The following is a 20,708-nucleotide window of genomic DNA, read 5'->3' on the forward strand; positions in this document are numbered from 1 at the left end:
GATTTTATGCAAATGTCAGTTTACATTTACAATGTCATAGCTCTTCATTGTTTTGTGCTGATTTGCTACAAAAGATAAACATTTGTGCGCAAATATCTTAATAAATACAAATGTCAGAAGCAATCAATACGAAACTGATAACTATTGAAAGTGCCAAAGCTTTCACACACACACACACACGCACATAACCGAACTATTTATAATCATTTATTGAATGGAATTTGAAGTATTTTGTGCATTGTAGGCGGTTTCTTAAATTTTCTATTGGATTTAAGGCTCTTATACTACATGCAAAGCATACAAAGGCAGGAAAGAGTTGCCGATTTCCAAATTATTGAGCAGCTGGAATTACAAAAGCTTATTATTGCTGTGAAAGCTTCACTTTAATTCATGTGAGCAATGAATTGCTTTATGCTCGGCTGTTTTGTGCGTCGTGAGGCTTTAAATACCCACGTCTAAATAATAGTTTACCGCACACACACACACACACATACTTGTGCTCATTGAATAAACATGGCCCCCGAGCGTAAGTGTGCCACAAGTGGCCAGAAGCGTAGCTCGAGATGCCGCGCGCTGCCGCAGCCGCTGTTGGGCGCCAATCTGTTTGACATCTATATCCACTCACCTTAAGTGGTATTTACACTTAATCGCCTATTCAGTGCGCATTGCTGATAGCCATGCCATATCCCAATTGACTGCAGCGGTGTGAGTATATGTGTGTGTGTGGGAGTGAGACCCTCAGCAGTTTTGATTCCACAGCGCTTTAGCCTCATCACTACATACATGCATACATACCTAAGTATGGATGTCCATAGCAGCCACTGTCCACTTGTCATAAGCGTACGAACGAGCGCACGGTACTCGTCGTGGTCAGAGTCAGTCGTGATGATGACAGCTGGGAGCTTTGTTGCTCTCACTAAAGCATTAAGATGTCTCAGAAATGTTTATTTCGTTTGGTAATGGACCGTTTTGTCTAATGAAAACATTCGATTCCCACATATATGTATCTACTTAGATATATGTATGTAAGTATGTTCGTTGTAAGACGCAATTTTATTTATTTGCGGAAATGTTACAATGAACTTGGCTTTTTACACTACTCCTCGGATTATTTTTATGTTATTTGAGTGTGTGTGTGTGTGTGCGCTGTGGGAATCGAAATCTGTGATTAGTTAAATGAAAAATCTTAAGGCTGTCCTCTGGGGCGGTATCAACGTGAATGAATAGCTATCAAGCTTTAATAAGAAAAGCATTATTTATTACATTCTGATTGTTTGCGAAGCTCAAAAGGTGGTGAAACTCCAATGATTTACTGCGTAATTGCTACAAGGTGGGTCATGGATTCTAATTGAGGAAAAATCTAAATGAAATTTTCTCACATAAATATCCCTTCTTAGAATTCATGGTAAAAGCTTTGAGTTTTTGCTGGATTTTTAAAAAAATTTATCGGTCGATCTGAATGCTATTTTATTATTAAGAGAGTTTCAATTAGTATCTAAATATATGACTGGAATTGTAATTTTTAGTATTTGAACTATGCTACTTAACCCCTTAAATACTTCGTAGCTCACAGATTTTTAAAATTTCTCTCAAGTTGGGTGCATGACTTGGCTAATTTAGGTTTAATGCAGCCTAAATGTAGGCATTATTTAAATATTATGTCTTTACTACTGCTTGTGGGTAGAATTTATTTATTGTATTGTTGATGATATGTGTTCGAAAGAAAATGACAAAGATTCAATGGTATATAATATTTTGTTCATGAGGTTTCTTCCTCAAACTTATATTATATTTATGTCCACCTGAGGTTTTAATAGATATAACTGTTCTTTGAAGTAAAGTGGTTTTTTTTAATAAACTCAGATAATAAATTTTGCACTTAATAGTTTTAACTTCTATAATTTGTGAAAACTTTGAAACATTCAGTGTTTAAAAAAATTGGGTATATGATGGAAGCGACTCTCATGAAGACGATCACATTTATATAATTCTACTATATTTTTCAAACAAAACCAGTCTTATCTAGCCAATTTAACTGGAAATGTTTGCAATCCACTGGCTAGAGATCTATTTCCCTAGATCCAGACATATTATTCCCTGCTGGGACCACTTAGCTGTTGATTCGAAAACCCGAAAGGTCGTGAATCATTTGCCTGTGGCCCTTATCTATCTTCGTTTTATAAAAGGAATGGACATATAATGCTTTTACAATACAACACACAGTAACCTTTTCTGGAAGCAATGAAGCCTAGAAAGTCCCTTCATAATTGCTCGTAAAACTCAACTATACCGGTAAAGCATCGAATTGGCCACAAGTCAGACTTTTAAAGGTTGTTCATCGAAACAGCTTTTGTGTGAGAATTTAAATTAATGTTATACCCAAGTGCTTTACTTGACAGTTGGTTTGACAGCTATTCCTCTGGGAAATTCCACATCTCTAAAATCACAGCCTTTATTTCAAACCAACGATTTATAGGAGCAATATACGAGACATATGGGCTGATTAATTTGTAGCATCGTATGTTAATGTTGGTTATAGAAAACCACACATCATAATACGTCGAAAGCCTGTTTGAAACCTATAAATCTAGAAATCTTGCGCCGTTCATTAGTTGATAATTTGGCTTCAAAATGGTAAATGTTTTCACTGTAGTTATACGCTTTATAGCACCAGGTTGCTTAATAGCCGGAGATAATTGGTCAATTGGCTGGCCTCTGCTCGATTAAAACACTGATTAATATCGATTTATCATATAAAATAAAAATCTACATTCATTTTTGATTGAATTTTAATCGACTGGAAAATGAAATGCAACTCTGCGACAAAAACCGTATTAGTAATTATATATAAATATATATACGATCTTTGTCTGCAAGTTGTTGTTCACGCTACACGACGGTAGATGTCGCTACTAAAAATAGCAATCAGCTGTTGACACTTACCAACATCTTATGAAAAGTTAAAAAAATGTATAACAGCTGATCGGTTATCAAGTAGCCGGCAGTGTGAAGGGAAACAACTAGTTTCTCAATCTAAATTTTAATTGATCAATTAATTTGAATTAATTTGGCTGTGTGAAAAGGCTATACGATGATGCTTGATTAACTAAAACAAATCGATTGAAGACGAATAATAAATACCGTTTCGGAACTAGTTCGTTTACAGCATGCTGGAAATATAGCTAAGTTCCATTTCACTGACATCTTTCATGACTTCCTAAAGTATTTATATGAGGAAAGGGTGTTCATATAAATTAAGAAATAAATGTAAATAATGATTTTTCCACATCAGAAGTACGTCTATTTTCTTTTTCATTGATTTTCTACACATTATATAAATAGTATTACAAATTCAGCAACAATTTATTGTTATTATTTTGAATTTATTATCTATGTCCTCCTGAAACTAAAATTTATATTTATCATATTTATTCACTCTTCTTCTTCTTTTTTAGATGTCATGCTGTTATGATAATGCAATGAATATGTAAGTTCATTAAAATTATACTAGATTTTAATGCATATTAGGGCTTATGCATATACATTTGTATACCTCTGTGCTTATGAGTGTGTGTAAGCTAACATAACCAAAGAATAATTTCAAAACAAGCAAATTTTAAAGACCTTTTTTTACCTTTTAAGAAGACACATTAGAGGAAATTCTATTGCATTGTTGGCAGAGATGCTTATGAGGCACACATACCAGTCTAGTAAAGGACTATTAAGAATGTGTATATATGCATGCACGTATAAGGGTGTGTGTGCGTGTGTCTAAAAGGTGTTACGATGTGCCAAAGTTGTTAGATAATGCGTAAGAATATAAGTGTAAGCGTGTGGGTATTACATATACATATAAGTGCTTGTGTGTACTTGTATGCGTGCGCTTATGTGGTTGTGGTTGTGTATTCGTGTCGATTCTTAAATGTTTTTGCCAAATGCACTTAACAGCTCAAATGCAGTTAGTCGCCGACTACTGTTCTAGTTGAGATTTTAACTTCATTTAGCTTAAAAGCCAACATCTACCACTAACGGTTACAGCAATAAAAACAACAACAACAACACAATAAGCAGAGGAAACAAACACACCAGAAGAAAAAAAAACCGTAACAAAATGCGAACAACAACAATAAGAACAAAATGGCTGGCAAGTGAGAGGAGAGCGTCGATGTGAAGGCAGATGTAGCAACAACAACAAAACGTGTCAGCAAGTTACTACCACAGCTGGTACATTACGAATACCGACGCACTAAAGCACGCACATACACATGGATAACGGTACTCATACGCACACTTTACAGTTAGTAAAAATTTATATATTTGTATATGTGTATGCATGAAAGTGTGTGCGCTCGAGCATTATAAAATGTATATGAGACTCAGGTGTGGTTGTTGCTACTGCTGTTTTTGTTGTTGTTGCTGTTGGTTGCTGATTGTTTGTTGGTTGCCGACGTTGCCTTTGAATTACATATTTTGCCTTTCAACATTGGAAAGTGGCACAGTAGACCGGGCGAATGAAATCTAAAACGCAAAATGTATATAAACAAAAACAATAATAACAAGAACAACAACAACACCAAATACAATAACACAAAAAGTGAAACAGAAACAGAAAACCCGAAAGCAACGAAAGATTGAAACAAAAACGACAGTCAAGAGAATTTGCACTTAAACCGCGACTATCGTTACAACAACAACAGCACAGCTACAAAACCATGCTAACAACAACTTAACGCGGCATAAACAACACCAGCAACGCGGCCAATGTGCCAACTAGCAACATCCACCGCACGCGCCTGCTGCTGGCAAGCCGGAATAACGGACTAACGGAAAAGCAGCGCTGAGGCTGGCACTTCACAGTGGATGGAGTGGGTGGCGGGCGCTGCGCACAGTTGAACGACTCGGCTAAGAAGATGAATGAAAAATAAAAATGTTAGCGATGCCGTAGCCCGAGGGATTTTTTGTTGTTATTGTTGTTATTGCTTTTATTTTTGCTTTTGGCACATGCCAGCTGCTTTAAGTAATGCATTGACTTTGTTAGTATTTGCTTTTGGGCCTTCGGGTGGTCGATGTCTTTCAGGTTGAAGGGATAATGATGGCTTACTAAAAGTGTTGATATTAATTTGTTAAATTTCTCAAATAACCGGTGAGATTATTTAGATTTTCACTGTGCTACTTAAGATTCAGGAAAAAAAGAAGGGGGAAAATGTAACAACAACAACTAAGCAGCTGTGTAAATGCAATAGCACTTTTAGTAACTGTACCGCGCTTGGTTGGAGGAGTGCAGTTAAAGTGCCTCGAGTTAAATGAGCGATATCAGAAATTTGTGGGGAATAAATTTATATATATTGCTAGATTGCTGCAAAAATCTTATAAAAAAACTTTGAAAAGATAAAAATGCTTTGATAGAGTTACTGGGAAGTTTAAACTTTTTTAAAGAGAAACAATTACGTTCCGAAACCCCTGGCGGCACTACACATCGATTTGACAGTATACTGATTTTGACTTAAACACTAAACTAAAGCCCAGCCACACCTAAGAAACCTCACGAGGCTACAAGATCTAACAAATTTATAGCTCCCTAAATTTATAGGAATTTCTCATGCCTCATTTACCGTTTATTATCTCCAAAACATCATAAAATCGTATTTTTTCATCCAATAATCCTTGCGAGCATTGAACTATTTGTGCCTCTTTGAATGAGAATATAATGTTCACATCCACGAATAGGTTAGGTTTGTAGGCAGATCTGTGCAAATACAGAAGATCTCACTTAGACAGCTTAGATTCAGTAAAACGCTTTGAATCTGTTACTTTATTATTGTTATTTCTTTAGTCGGCTAATGTCGATTTAAGCCAATTCGCGAGGATCACCGAAAAAAGGGCCTTCCGAGGTGTTTCAACCTCAGTCTGGCAAAAGCTGGACAGTGGAGAAGGAAATACTTAGATGATTCCTCCTCGTCTTCCTCCATACAACTTTGGCAACTTGCATCTGCATTGGACAATGTCCAGTAAGCACACCAAACTTACTCCTTGACTGCCCGGCGATCGCGAAAAAGGGGGACAGACAATTGGGGCTCTATAACCCCAAAGAGGTAGTATCGCATCCATCAGCCCTGCAACACTGTTAAGGTTTCTTAGCGTGACGGGGTTTGAGGGAGTGCTGTGATAACTGGAGAGGGCACAATAGACTATAGGCCGTAGTGCAATCCTCAATATATAATCTAATCTAAGCACACCAATGATCGCGCTGAGACGAACCTTGCCCAGAGAAAGCAGTTCAAATGACCTTTTACGCTCCACAAAGGATCTCGCCACTGCTCAGGAGTTGGTCCCGCGCTTATAAGGTCTAGAAAATGGCATCGAGAACGAAATTTATTATTGAAAAAATCTTAAAGAGATTTTGAAGAGCGCCTATTTGACAATCTAACAAGCTGATTTCAGAGGCAATTCTTCCAAGATATATTTTTTTGAATCAACCCTGAGAAATATTAAATTTTCACCAAAGAGTGAATATGTGATAAACTCCTTACAGCTTGATATTACAATCATATTCTCCTTATTTAAAACTATACTCTTACATCCCACGTATACTCAAATCATAATTTTTGATCGAAAAGTTTTTCGTAAAAAATTAGCATTTTACCCAAATGACCCCACTGTGCCACCGCTGAACATGAATACAGCATGAATGCACCTGCATAGGATGTGTTAATCTGTTGTTTGTTTGTTTGTTTGTTGTTGTTTCTATAACACTTTTTGTTCTCATTCAGCGCACGGTTGTCCTCGGCTTATTTGCGATGTTATGGCAATTGTTATTGGTGTTACTGTAACGGCTGCAAATGCCACTGCTAACCTAGACCCAAGTGCGCCGCTCACATTGCCAGCATTCAAAGTGTATGCAAATGCATATGTGTTTGTGTGCGTCCGTGCGGGTGGAGATGCTGATGCATGAGCGATGAACTAATTTGAATGGAGTGGCAAACTGGCATTGCGGTTGTTGTGGAACACTTTGAAGTATGTAGAATGATGCGGGAGCTCGAGCTAAGTTGCACGTTATCGCAAATAATATTTGAAGTCCTCGAAAATACTATAAACAATGACTTACAAGAAAGCTACCATAATCTTAAGTATTTAAATATATTTGAGCTATTTGCTTCAATTTAGAACTAATTTTTTAACTGAAATCTCTAAATTCCTAGAACATTTTGCACCAAAAGACTGCACTCTCAGCTGTTTCATGAGTTTGATTTTTCAAGGCCCGTCTGTGCTCTTTTGGTTGTATTGAAATATTCATGGAATTTTTATAGTAGCTATGCGGAGAATCCATGCCGTCCATAGATCATCTCTATATTTGGATACTCTGGAGTATTATTTTCGATTACGTTGACATTAAAGGGTATTGGTAGGCTTAGCTTACTGATAAAAGGTGTTCTGACAAAATTCTGAGCTAACCATCAGTGAAGAGTTAACTCATAGGGATTTTTAGTCCTCTTTGACTTGAACATCAGCAAGTATTTGAAAGCATTGGCTCAATTCTCTTGGTGTTTAAGTGCATTTTTTGACATATCGAAATTTTCGGCCTAAACAAAATGGATCGCACTACAGATCGCTTCAAACGGAATGTTCTATGAATGCAAGACAATCGAAAAATAGTTGATAATTAATTGTCTTTATTTTGTCGACTTAGTTAAGTCTATGTCTCAAGCTCTTAAAGTTTTAATCAAACAATCTTCAATAATCCTCATTCCGTTCACTATTTTTGGAGATATTGGCTGACACGATTTTTAGAGTTTTTTTTTACTATCAAGATAGCTTTCTTAGTGTCTTTTACGACTTTTTGTTCGAATTTCTTGCTTGAGTATCAAGATGGTGCTATGCTCATAGAATAATATCAGAAGGTTTGGACTATTACTACTACTGTACTATAGACTTTGGGTTCCACTAAAGCATCTGAGTAAAATAAAAAAAACTGTTCTGGACATTTATATTTATCTTTAATATTATCGGATTGATCCATTTGAAGATCGGATTCATAAAAAGCAGAAAAGGCTTCTTAGAAGCCTTCGTAAAAATATTTGTTTTTTTTTTACTACTGGACATTGAAATTGCTTAGCTTTCTACAGAAAATTTATTCAGTTAATAACACAGATAGGTAAATAATAACATAAACTAAGGAAAATATTCTTTCTGAATGGATTTAGAGAGTGAACATCAGCAATGTAAGCTATGTGTATATACTCAGTAGATTTCTATAGAGAATGTTACTGAAATTTTGATAACAGAGCTTACCAATACTCAGTCATGTTAATTAACATTATCTAGTGAAAGTGACTGTAAATAAAATAAAGTGAAAATCTGTATACATAATTCAACTTGTTGCTATCATTATAACAATATGTGGTTTTAAGAAGATTTTTTGAAAGAATTTTTTAAAATTTTTTGATTGAAATTAATCTAAACCTATTACAAATTACTAAAAAAATATTATTTGCTTATAGAAAAAATAGAACCTTATGTTTTGCTGTATAATTAGCAAGAATACTTTTTTTTATTCTAAAAGTACTGGTATACTCCTTGGAAGTTTAACTGAATTCACAGTAAAATTTCAATTTCAATAAAATATTTGAAAAAAACTTGGCATAATAGAACAGTTAATAGTAATTTTCTTACACATTTAACAATAATTTATCAATCACCACTACCACAAAAAAATATCTAGACACTTAGATCACAGCATATACTACATAAAAATATACACATGTAGCATACCTTTAGGTGCATCACCTGTTTTTGCAACATATTTAGTAGTAAACGGCGCGTTTAATGAATATAAAATATTAAAAGGTGACCCTATACCCTGACCTAAGTAATTAAATAATAATTAAGCACTTATAAGTCAGAGTTTAATTGCTGTCTTACTTAAAAGTGTATACATACATACATACATACATAGATACACATGTATTTTCTTCCTTAAAGAATTGCCACCTTATCTTCAACTAACAGCATTTTTACGCTACTCACGTGATCACGAATGCGCAAACTCACAAATAAGTTACACAGAATAACTACATATAAGCTTTGCAACATTGTTGCTGCAACATGTTGCTAACACTTTGGCACGATTTATATGTATGCATTTTGTTGCAACTGTTATGGCGAAGCCATTTCGAAATTGGCGAACATCATACAAATGAAAAGACCTTCAACCGAATTCGTGTCGCCGAGCGTTTCTGGGTGTAAACGCTGCTCTCAGTCACCATCTCTGCTTCGGTGAAGTTGCAGTGGCAAAGCGATTGCCGTGCTTCTGATTGTTCTTTTTTGTTGCTGTTTTTTTCATGCACACTTTTGTTTTGCAAGTGACGTGTTTGAACTTATTGAGGTTATCCAACGCATTAATTATCTTCTTCTGTTGCTGGCTTTAATGCGAGAGGCACATACATATATAGATGCACGTCTGTATGTGTGGCATGCTAAATTGTACGAGTTAAAGGTTACTTAATTATTCTTGAATGTCATAGTATTTAGGTAGTACAGAAATATGAATATACATTGATATTTATAAGAAGGGAGACTGGTGACTTCTTTATATTCTTTGGTAAAAGTAACTGTTTTCAAATACTGCTTGTAAATACTGAAGCACATTTAAGAAAATAGTGGTATTGATTACTTCTTTCCTTGAGCTTATTTATTTTATTTTATTTAGGTTAGAAAAATTCTCATATTACTTTCTAGGAAAGAAATACTATTATAAGAAAGATCGATCTTACAAAAAGGTCTTTTATTTCAAAACCTCCATATAGTATTATGTGAACCCCTCCAACTAATTTAATGACCTCATGAACTCTTAGTCTCCGAATATTCGGCTACTCTGACAGTCACGAATCGACCATCTTTGCGGGTAAATCCTCGACAGCTTTCGGTAAACAACTTTAAAACCGTCTAGGTTAAGGTTCCTCCAGATTAGCAGCGGTCCAAAGTTGACCTGTCATTAGTAGAAGATGAGAGCAGTTGAGTATGTGTTGTCACTTTCACTGAGTCGATTGAGGCGACTTGGTCTTAAAGAACGAATGCGGACTTCTTTTATCTCTACCACTTGAAAAGGAAGATCATAAGTAGAATGCTCTTTCAAATCTGCTCAGAGTTAGATATGAGAAATCTTCGATCTACTAAAATAACTTTTAAGGCCTCGAGACATTTTCTAGAGAAGGAAGGTCCTTATATTTAACCTGAGAAAGAAAGAGATTTTGTGGATCTACTTTGTATTGGCTTTTACAAATTTGATTTATCAGTATTCGAGGTAGACTTTCAGGCCCGACCTGACCTGACCTCCAAACTATAGTACGCATATGTTTCTCGATAGCCACTTGGGTCAGCAAACAATAACTACTCATACTATGAGTAAAACGACATAGAACAAGACGAGAAATACTAATTCATCAGCTGATTTGCCTTAGCGTAGTGATGCTAGTCATTGAATAGCAAGCACAGCAATTATGATCAACGTAGAACTGAGATGAGTTTGACCTCATATACAAGATTATACAAATAAGTACTTTCTTACACATATACATATATGAACTTTCTCTAAAATCCGTGGATGCCTGCACGAGTGCATCACATAACATACTTCCATTAACGAGCGAGTGAGCGAGTCAAACCGCCATACACTTGACGTGCTCCGTTGAACTTATGAAGTTGCAGCAGCATACATAGTTGACTGCATATTATAGCGAATAGCTCGTGAAATCCCCTCCGGTTTTTTGGCGAACGAATTGAAGACAAGCATGTCGCATACCCCGCATCGTGTGTGTGAGTTATGTGCTTTGCAACAGGAAGTAAATATGGCAGATATGCCGTTGCACGGGCATTTGATTGCTCGCTGAGGCGAGATATTCAAAGAAATTTCACGTGAAACCCCACCCGCACCTCTCTTCACCCGCTAGAGTTATCTTTATGCGCTCCTTTCCACCGCTTCGCCAGCAAAGTACCGCCATCGGTTGTGCTCACGCAAATGAATATTCCAGCTAACCGCTTTACGGCGCCGCCAAACTTTAGTGCCGACATCAGACAAGCGATGGACGACGCGCAATTGACTACATAGTAGAAGCAATCGCTGCCACTTAAGTGCATAGCATGGCATGTGAATACCAACACATAGGTACGGTTATTTGCTAACAAACAGTATTGATTCGAAGAAATGCAGTGAGTTTGTGATTTCTTTGGACAAGTAGTTGGCGTGGGTGGATATTGAATGTGAGCTCTTCACTTGCTCTAATGAAGTCTATAGTAGAGCGAGCTCTTTAGTTATTATAATCAACAACCAGTAATGGAGGTGAAGTTAAGAAGTTTGTAAGAAAAGACTGGGTTGCCGTTGAACAGTTTGAAAGAAGAATCTCACATGAACCAAATCTCAATATAGCAAGGGAGAAGTGCGCATTATAACTCCTACTCCAACTTTAATCTGAGTTCACATGATTCCAATTCTGATTCCACTGGCTCTTCTAACTTTAAATTCTTTCGGCCAAAAGCCATTTATATAGTTCAGCTTAGAAAAAGCTCACTTGAAATCTAATTTCACTGATCGAGCGGACGGAGTAACTTTCTTCAGGTATTTGAGAGCCTTTTTATTAAATTCACTGAAAAAAAGAGTAAGAAGAAAGAAAGTTGAGGTGAATGGAAGGAAAGTCCCTGAGTTTGGGACCCAGCTTTTCAGACTTTGAGATCATATGATAACAAATGTTTGGGGTCAAAGTATTTTAGCAGAAGTATTAGTTCAGGCTCATTAGAAATATCTGTTATCGGTGTCATTGCCGTGTCATGTTGAGGTCCCCAGATCTCCGACAAAATATTTTTGAATACCAAAGCTAAAGCAAATGAATAATTGATAGTGAGTGGAGGCAAGCTCCGAAGATATTTGGACTTATGGACTAAAACCGAAACGTAACCTGATAAACCTTCTTTATTAAAACAACAAGAACCTCTCGAAGTCAACAGTAGTGTGAAGGAAGGTGATAGAGATATCTCAAATAAGGAAAGATGAGTGGTATAGAGAGGCCGATCTCCTCAACTTCCACATCCCGCAGTCTGATAACCCATCCAGTAATGAAATAAGTTTTGATAAGGAGACGTCCTTTCTTCCAAGCTAACTGTTAAGAATAAAAATTGTAAAGATGCTCCACTTCTTCTCAACACTGTACCTTCATATATAAGTATGTAAAGACAGCTCGCGATTACATGGCGCTAAGTTGCGAAAATATGCAATGTATCTTGTGGTGGGCACGGCGAAGAAGGCAAACCGAGTTGATGTTGCGGCCAGCGGAATGCATAAATACCCGAGCACATACTGACATACGAAGAATAATATATGCAAACACATACATACGTACATACTCTATACAAGTGCAACGTGTACACGCCGAAGCAACACTGTGTGCCACGTTCCCTGATAGTGCACTCTGCCGCGTCGCTATCTTCGCTCGAGGGCAGTCGAGCGGGGTTCGGGTACGCCCAATTTATTAAATCGCAATTTGCATTCATAATTGCCAATTTTCGCAAACTTTTCAGGCAGATAAACTCACACAGTACAACAGACATGTTCTCGCTCTCACACGCGCTGCGCTCCTTCACTACGTGCTACCAACTCTGCTGTGGCGCCTGCAGCCTGCAGCGTGCAATAGACAGCTGTTGGCGGCAGAAATCGATCCTTGCTTCGGCTGCAATATTCGCTTTCGCACTGCTGTGTGCACGTTTAATTACTTTATAAGCCATTAACGGGAACCTGTAAGGATTTACTTGCGGTTTATTGGTGCAATTTTCACTTTGCTACACGCCGAAAATGTCTGTTGACTCATTGAGGAGACAAGCACACGCTCGAACATATGTCATGAGAATATAGAATATATGTACATATGTACATATATATTTTTTTTCAGTGTAGAAATGAAAATGCACATATTTTTGGCTTAGTTACATACATACATTCATCGATGGGTTCATTCATATGCGTACGTGGCATAATTATGCTGCGAATTACTTTTTGCTCACAATTAAATGGCTTTTGGCCTAAAGTCTAGACTGCTCTTTATTTTTGAGGCACATTTTAATATGTGTCATTCGCAAAAATATCGCATGCTAAAGATTTTGAATTATTGAACAAATATTATTTTATAGTTCTATAGATTTCTGTTGAATTACTTTTAGGATGCATAGGTAATGGGGATGCTTTTACTTTTTCATGAAGCTTTTGCGTAATTTGATATTTTGTATAAAAAAAAAGAAAATATAATACAGAAGAAAAAGAGGGTTTGTCAGTGTGCTAAGTTAAAGTAGGATATTATGTATGAAAAAACGGAAGAAAGCGCTAAGTTCGGTTGTAACCTAAGGTCGTATACTCTCGCAATTTATTAATTGAATATCATTAAGATAGATAGGCACACCTTCGCGGACCTAGCGAATTGACATCAGCCGAATTAAGAACTAAATAATGAGTCCAAGCGTTTTGTTCAGTCGTGAGGGTCTTTAGATCCGTTAGGAGTATTTGGGTGTCACAAAGTACAGTTGAAGATCTATCACTTGACCTAACCTATTAGAATAACACACAATTTAACCCATATATTCGACATGAAAACCACTAGAATATCATAATAACGAAAAATATTACAAATAGTAAAGGGTTTTTCTACAAGAACGCTACAAAAGAAGACCGATAGGGACAGCAAACGACACCATATTTTTTCGCGCTCTTTTGACATTTCTCTTCATTAAGGTTTGCCATTTCAGCATGGAAAGATATACGATCCAACAACGAGTTGGAATTATTAAAGTTTACTACCGTAATTCGGTGTCAGTGGTCTCAACTTTAAGAGCGCTACGTCCAATTTATGGTAGTCATAATCTCTTGTCAGATCAACAATTGAGCGTCTAGTGGAAAAATGTGAATCCGCAGGCACAGTACAAAATGTTCCCGTGCCAGTGAGACAAGGAAGTGCCCGTAATGTCGAGAATATTGCTGCTATTGCTATTGGAAGATCCAAATCAGTCTCTCATACGTCGTTCTCAAGCGTTGCGTAACGATTTTGGCCTACATTCTTACACGATCAAATTGACGCAAGAACTGAAGTCGCTTGACCACCATAATCGTCGCATGTTCGTAAATTAGGCTGAGAAATAACTTGAAAATGATCCAGATTTTCATAGAAAAATCATCTTCAGCGATGAGGCTCTTTGCTGGCTGAATTACTTTGTCAATAAGCAAAATATGCGATATTGGTCAGGCAGGATTCCACACGTCCGCAATCTGTCACCATTGCATCCCGAAAAAATTACGTCACGGCGTCATTGGGCCGTACTGCTTCCGTGCTGACCAAGACCGGCACGTTACTGTGAATGGGTAACGCTACCGCTCAATGATAACCGACTATTTTTGGCCCGCATTAGATGATATGGACTCGGGCAATATGTGGTTCCTACAGGACGGCGCCACAATCCACACAGCGAACGTCACCAAGTTTGCTGAACGGGTTAGCTCACGAAATGATCCAATCAATTGGCCACCTCGGTCAAGCGATTTGACGCCGTTAGACTATTTCCTGTGGGGCTACGTTAATTCTATGGTCTATGCCAACACGCCAGCGACGATTGATGAACTTCGTACGAATATCGAACGTGAAATTACAGCAGGCCGATTTCTGCTTGAAAACCATTGAAAATTTGGTACAGCGTCTAAACTTTTGCAAGCGTGTCCGCGATGGCCATGCAAATAAAAATCCAGTGTAGTTATATACATAATGGGATCGAATGCACTTTCACAGGAATAAATAATTTCATTAATATCCCAAACTGTTTTTGATTTTGTAGCGCTCTTATTGAAAACCTTTTTTATGCTCTCTTTTTCAAGAGAATAAAAATTATATAGAAGAATTGTCATGAAGCTAAGAATACTACATTTTAAAGTTCTTACAATGCACTTAATTTTGAAGACCATAAGCTTACCACAGCCAAATCGAAATGTAGCTGCAAAGGGTTCAATAACTTGTACTTAAAATTTCATTACATTTCCTGAGCAATTTTAAGCACACACTGAGCTACAAAGCACTGCTTGCAGTTGCACACACTCGTATTCCTGCGAACAAAAAGTAGCGTGTTGTCTTCAACTGCAAAAGGTCACCTAGTGTATATGGCTATGTGTATATAAGTATATGTGTGTGTGCTTTCATGAAATGACACCGACGACAAAAGTGTTTCGCATGACGGTATTTGCAGCAACATTGGCAACGTGTCCATTAATATCTGTAGTGCATTTACCAAGTCGTACCAGAGCCACTGACTTGTATGGTCAATGCACACACAGATGTACACACATACATGAACACGTACACAACAATTGCGGACATTGCCAAATATCAACGATAATCAACTGGCACTAAATGTGACCATTCGAACGGTCATAACCACGCCGTACACGCACACATACACCAACACTAGTAAGCAAAAGGGAGCATTGTTTATACTCATTCACCATGGCAAACGCATGAGCGCAACAACCACTCGCCCACTGCCGCTACATACACAACCATACATATTAATTTAGTCAACCGCACACACAGTACGGTGTAACGATGGAGATAATCGTATTAGGAAAAGGACTTGATTTCACTGCACATCCGCCGCAGCGACCGACCGACCGAATGCATGCGTTGCAAGGTGTCACACACAGCGGGAGCGATGCAGAGTGCAGCAGAGACAACGCTAAGCATGCTGGAAGTTAGCAACGAAGAAGACATTGTTGTTGTGCGTGTTGTTGTTATTGTTGTTATTCAAGTATGTCGAACATTGACTAGTTTGTTGTTGTCCATTGCTTTTGGCATTTGAATGCGTTGAAGCATTCCGGTGCAGTCGATTGGAGTGCACAAAAATGTTCATTAAAAGAAAGTCACAGACACACATGTATACTCATATACTTATACTCATATTCACATACACAACAGATAATGTTTCGCTTAAGACAATAATGCAACGAAACGGTTGTTCTTTGCACCCATACACATATATACTCATATTCATTCATACTCATACTCACATATACTCATACTCATACATACTTATACTCTCAAATTCTCATTCTAATACTCACACACTTTCACAAATATTCACAAACACTCATACACATACATATTCATACTTATACTCACATACTCATACTCCAACACACACACATCTGCACCTATTATTTGCCACTCTACAACGAAGGGGCATTGTCATGACGACAAATGCTTTGTCTTTGCCATTCAACGACAATTGTTTTTCTCTGTGTGTCGTGCGCTCATCCATGTTTCCCATTTCCCATTTCGCATTTCACATTTTGTATTTCGCATTTCGTGCTGCAGTTCGCAAATCGCTATTTTGCATTCTTCGTCTCGATTTTCGTCATTTAATTGCTGACCATTTGCAACTGGCACTACTTGAATTGCTCTGGCGATTGGCGATTGGCATTTGGTGCTTAGCGATTTAATCGTGAATGCAGCGAGCGTACGTATGTCTAACGGTGTATCAAATTATTCGCATACGAATGTGCAAACCACTCGTAAGCGAGTTGATAACGGTTTGTCTATTATTTTGAACACTTAATGTAAAGCTTTGGATTTGCGCAGTGCAGTGGTGGAAGTGGCAGCTTTTTATGCTGAGAAAGTGTTGATTTTTCATTATTTGCTTCTGAAGTGTTTTTTTTCTTTCTCCGCAGTAGAGATTAAACAGTAATAGTAATAACCAGTAATAGTAACTAATTAAAGTACGAGTATATGGAAGAATGTCAGATTAATCGCTATAAACATTAATCCGAAACCCCACTATAAGCCGTTACAAAGCTTGACAGTAAATATTCGCGCTAAGGAAGAAGAAGATAGAGGATGACTGTTGCTGTAACTAATATTCTTAAGTGACTTCTCAGCTTTAAGCGAACGTTTCGCGGGTGCTAGAAAAGGAAGGGTGACGGTGCAAAATGTTTGAGGAAGATTTTCCTTCTATTTGCAATAACCTAATTTTTATTACATATGAAATGAAAGATCCCTGAAGTAATGAACGCCTTTGATAAAGTTGATGAACTCCGAAGAAAAGCATTTTCAAGGCAAAACTATAGATTAAGTGACATGTGACCGACCACCTTACCTCGTCGATAATTTGAATCCATGCACCATCGCTACCATCAGACAAAAACCGTCAGTCCCAGAAAGAAACATAAGAACAAATTTCAGGAGCAATTAATCGAAAGCTGTGGATCTATATCGAAGATGGTCAGTTGTTTGCTGAAAGTTTTAGTTTGATATTGTGAGTCTCTAATGGCCGATCAGACATTCTATTCTAGCAACTTTGGAAACAGTTTTGTAACTATGTATCATATATGTTGATTGGGTTTGCTTCTTTGTTGTTGTTGTAGAGGTCCTGTCTTGGATAATACTGCCGAGATGAGTCTGATTAATATTTGTGCTTATTAAAGCAAATATGTTAAACCTTTCGTCTGTTTTAATTTAAATTATTTAAATAAGACATATGAAAGGAGACTTGCAAGGGACTTGGGAAACTCGACGTTTTCTATCCATTTTGTCGAAATAAATACTGCGTTTTACAGTTCGCGACTATGTATAAAGCGCTACAGAGCTCGGATCTGGCAATACTATACATCTTTGAAAGGTCTTGACATAACCTACAAAACGACGCTGTGCATGATTACTTTGGATATTGCAGTTATAGACGTGTGAACATGGAGTTCACTAACGCCGAAATTAGCGCTCTTTTAAAGTTTTTCTTCGTTAAAGGCAAATCCGCTAGAGAAACGTTCCGTGAGATTAATGGTGTTTTGGGGGATGGTACTCTATCACTTCGAACTGCGGAGGAATGGTTGATTCAGAGCGGGTGAAAACGACACCATGGTTAAGCCAGCCGGCGGAAGACTTGTGACGACGAATACCGATCAAATCGTGGAAAACATAGGGTTAGACCGACATGTGGCATCTCGTGACATCGCCCAGGAGATGGGAGTTAGTCACCAAACCATTCTAAACCATCTGCAGAATGCTGGATACACAAAAAGGCTTGATGTTTGGGTGCCGCATGATTTGACGGAAAAAACCTTCTGGACCTAATCAACGTCTGTGATATGCTGCCGAAACGGAACGAACTCGACCCATTTGTGAAGCGGAAGGTGACTGGCGACGAAAAATGGATCACATACGACTATGTCAGGAAGGTTTTGCTGTGTGTTTGGTGGGATTGGAAGGGAATCATCCACTATGAGCTGCTCCCATATGGTCAGATGTTTAATTGTACCATCTACTGCGAACAACTGGACCGCTTGAAGCAGACCAGAAGCGTCCAGAATTGGGCAACAGGAAGGGTGTATTGTTCCACCAGGACAATGACAGACCAAACACTTCGTTGATGACTCGTCAGAAGCTACGGGAGCTCGGATGAGAGGTTTTAAAGCATCCACCATATAGCTCGGACATAACGCCAATTGATTACCACATATTCCTGTCCATCGCGAACGCTCTTGGTTGTGTAAAGTTGAACTCATAAGAGGCTTGTGAAAGGGGCTGTCCGCGTTCTTCGCAAATAAAGAAGGGGGCTTCTACGAGGGGGATATTATGAAGTTGCCGTCTAGATGGAAACAGATTATAAAACAAAATGGCGCTTATTTGAACTAAATCCGATCACTGTAACAATTTTTGTAAAGCAATGAATAAAGAGCAAAAAAACGGAGAGGAGATTATTATTTTTCGAGAAGTTTAAATCGTTGCGGTGTAGTTTTATAAAGTCGTAGAACTATTATGCTCTCATTGATGCAAAAATTTATGCATTGTGAGACCGAGTTTGTTAATCATCGAACCTCAACTTTACCGTAGATCATTGAGATATAAAGCAGTTGTTGTGAATATTTGAAAAGCTTTCATAGAAAATGAAAGCTGACCAGCTTTTAAAGCTTTTGTACAAGCTTTAAATATATTAACTCTTCCACAGAGTATTTCTTCTTATATTCCCATATGGTTCATATAGAGAAACCCTTTAAAACAGACAATAATATAATGAACTCATTTCAATTTTAAATTTCTTTACAAAAGTCTGCATGCGCTTCTTTTCTTTAATAAGAAATATTTTCTATTATAAAATAAATTTTGCTTTTCTACTGCGTAAATTTCCATGTGAACGCCTGAGAATATAAGAAAACTTCAGCACAAGAGTTTGAGCTTTATGTGGCTTCAGCGTAAACAATGCAAATTAAATGATAGAAGCCATTAATAGACCGCAGAAATATTTTTCTATGGTTATGAGGACACATATACTCAAACATACATATGTAAAAAAATGTGGGTGATGCTTGCTTGTATGAGTCTGTATGTGACTTAAAGCTTCGAGTCGACATGTCAACCTGTCTTCAATACATTTCCGACATTTATATATGAGAGATGAGAGTATGTGTGTGAGTATACCTGGCAACCTGACTTTCGCAATAGGAAACATACAAACCCACATGCATACATTTAACGGTACTACACATGTTTCTCGGTCCCCCACTCCAGTTCGGAAGCGTTTGACTTGACGGCAGCTGCGTCTATTCATACATGACACCATATTTCATATTTCATTAATAATTTGTGAAAAAATCATTAATCATGCAAATAATCAAATCTTCACTTGCCCCCGACGGCGCACCGCCTCCCGTTCGCCATTGTTATTAGGAGCCTTCATCATTATTGTTTGCCATTCAAAGTATCGATTCCATTTGTTTCACGCACACACATGCAAACTCACTGGAGCTCAATGCGACAATAAAACCAATAATGGCGGCCAAAAACAATAACAATTACAACAACAACAATGGCGGCTGCTGCGGCTGTGGAGTGCGTGTCTTCCCATTTGGCGTCGCCGTCGCCTTGTCACATTTGTTGCGTGATGAATTGCCCAAAAGCTGCCAGCGCGCAAACACACATACACCCACATGCATGCCAACTCACCAATTTCAACGCGCTGATGATGACAATAAAGATAAGCGAGTTCATGTCGCTGCCATCGACGATGCCAATGTTAGTTAGTTTGCTGGCTTTCCTTTGCGTGGCATTTGTGTTGTTGTTGGTTGTGTTGGTGATAGCTAACGCTGCATTAATGTTTTTACTGCTGTTATTGTTGTTGTTATGTGGTTTGCTGATGTTTTGATAGCAGCGTTGATGCGTACACTCAATTTATAGCTTAATATTTGGTACTTGACGAAATGTCATATTTCTTGTTGTTGTCGGCAAGAGTCGGCTGCTACCAGTGTCGCACAGGTATATACATACATATGTATGTATATAAGTCTCTCCGTGATGGAATTTGCGTGCATTACATGCTCGAGGAGGTGTACGTGTACATTCCAATAATTTTACGTAAGACACACGGTAATCGCGTGAGATTTTTACCCCACATACTTCGGTGTATTATGTTTACACAATGGTTTGTACAGGGTTGCGATTTTCCTGAGGGATTGTCGTATTAATGAACTCCCACTGCTGTTATTCTCAATATCAAGGGAGTCAAAAAGAGAAAAAGTATCTGTTCGAACGATTCAGTATTCTTAGTCACAGTTTCATATGAATAAATCGAGGTATAGGCCGTACTCATCCATGGAATGAGCGAGAAGATTTTTCTTATTATTATTGTTATTAGTGCTATAACCG

At 37.7% G+C, this 20,708-nt stretch overlaps 1 protein-coding gene across 1 annotated transcript in view; it reads left to right on the top strand.

Moving 5' to 3' along the window:
- The window catches only part of LOC105211383 (hemicentin-1), a 454,397-nt gene that overhangs the window by 74,022 nt on the left and 359,667 nt on the right, over window positions 1-20,708 (top strand). The window contains exon 3 of the mRNA XM_054226373.1: window positions 3,456-3,487. The gene's annotated coding sequence lies outside the window, so the exon portion shown is untranslated. The remainder of the gene's footprint in view (window positions 1-3,455; window positions 3,488-20,708) is intronic.

Source organism: Zeugodacus cucurbitae, chromosome 2 (genome assembly GCF_028554725.1).
Source record: "Zeugodacus cucurbitae isolate PBARC_wt_2022May chromosome 2, idZeuCucr1.2, whole genome shotgun sequence".
Taxonomy (NCBI): Eukaryota; Metazoa; Arthropoda; class Insecta; order Diptera; family Tephritidae; genus Zeugodacus; species Zeugodacus cucurbitae.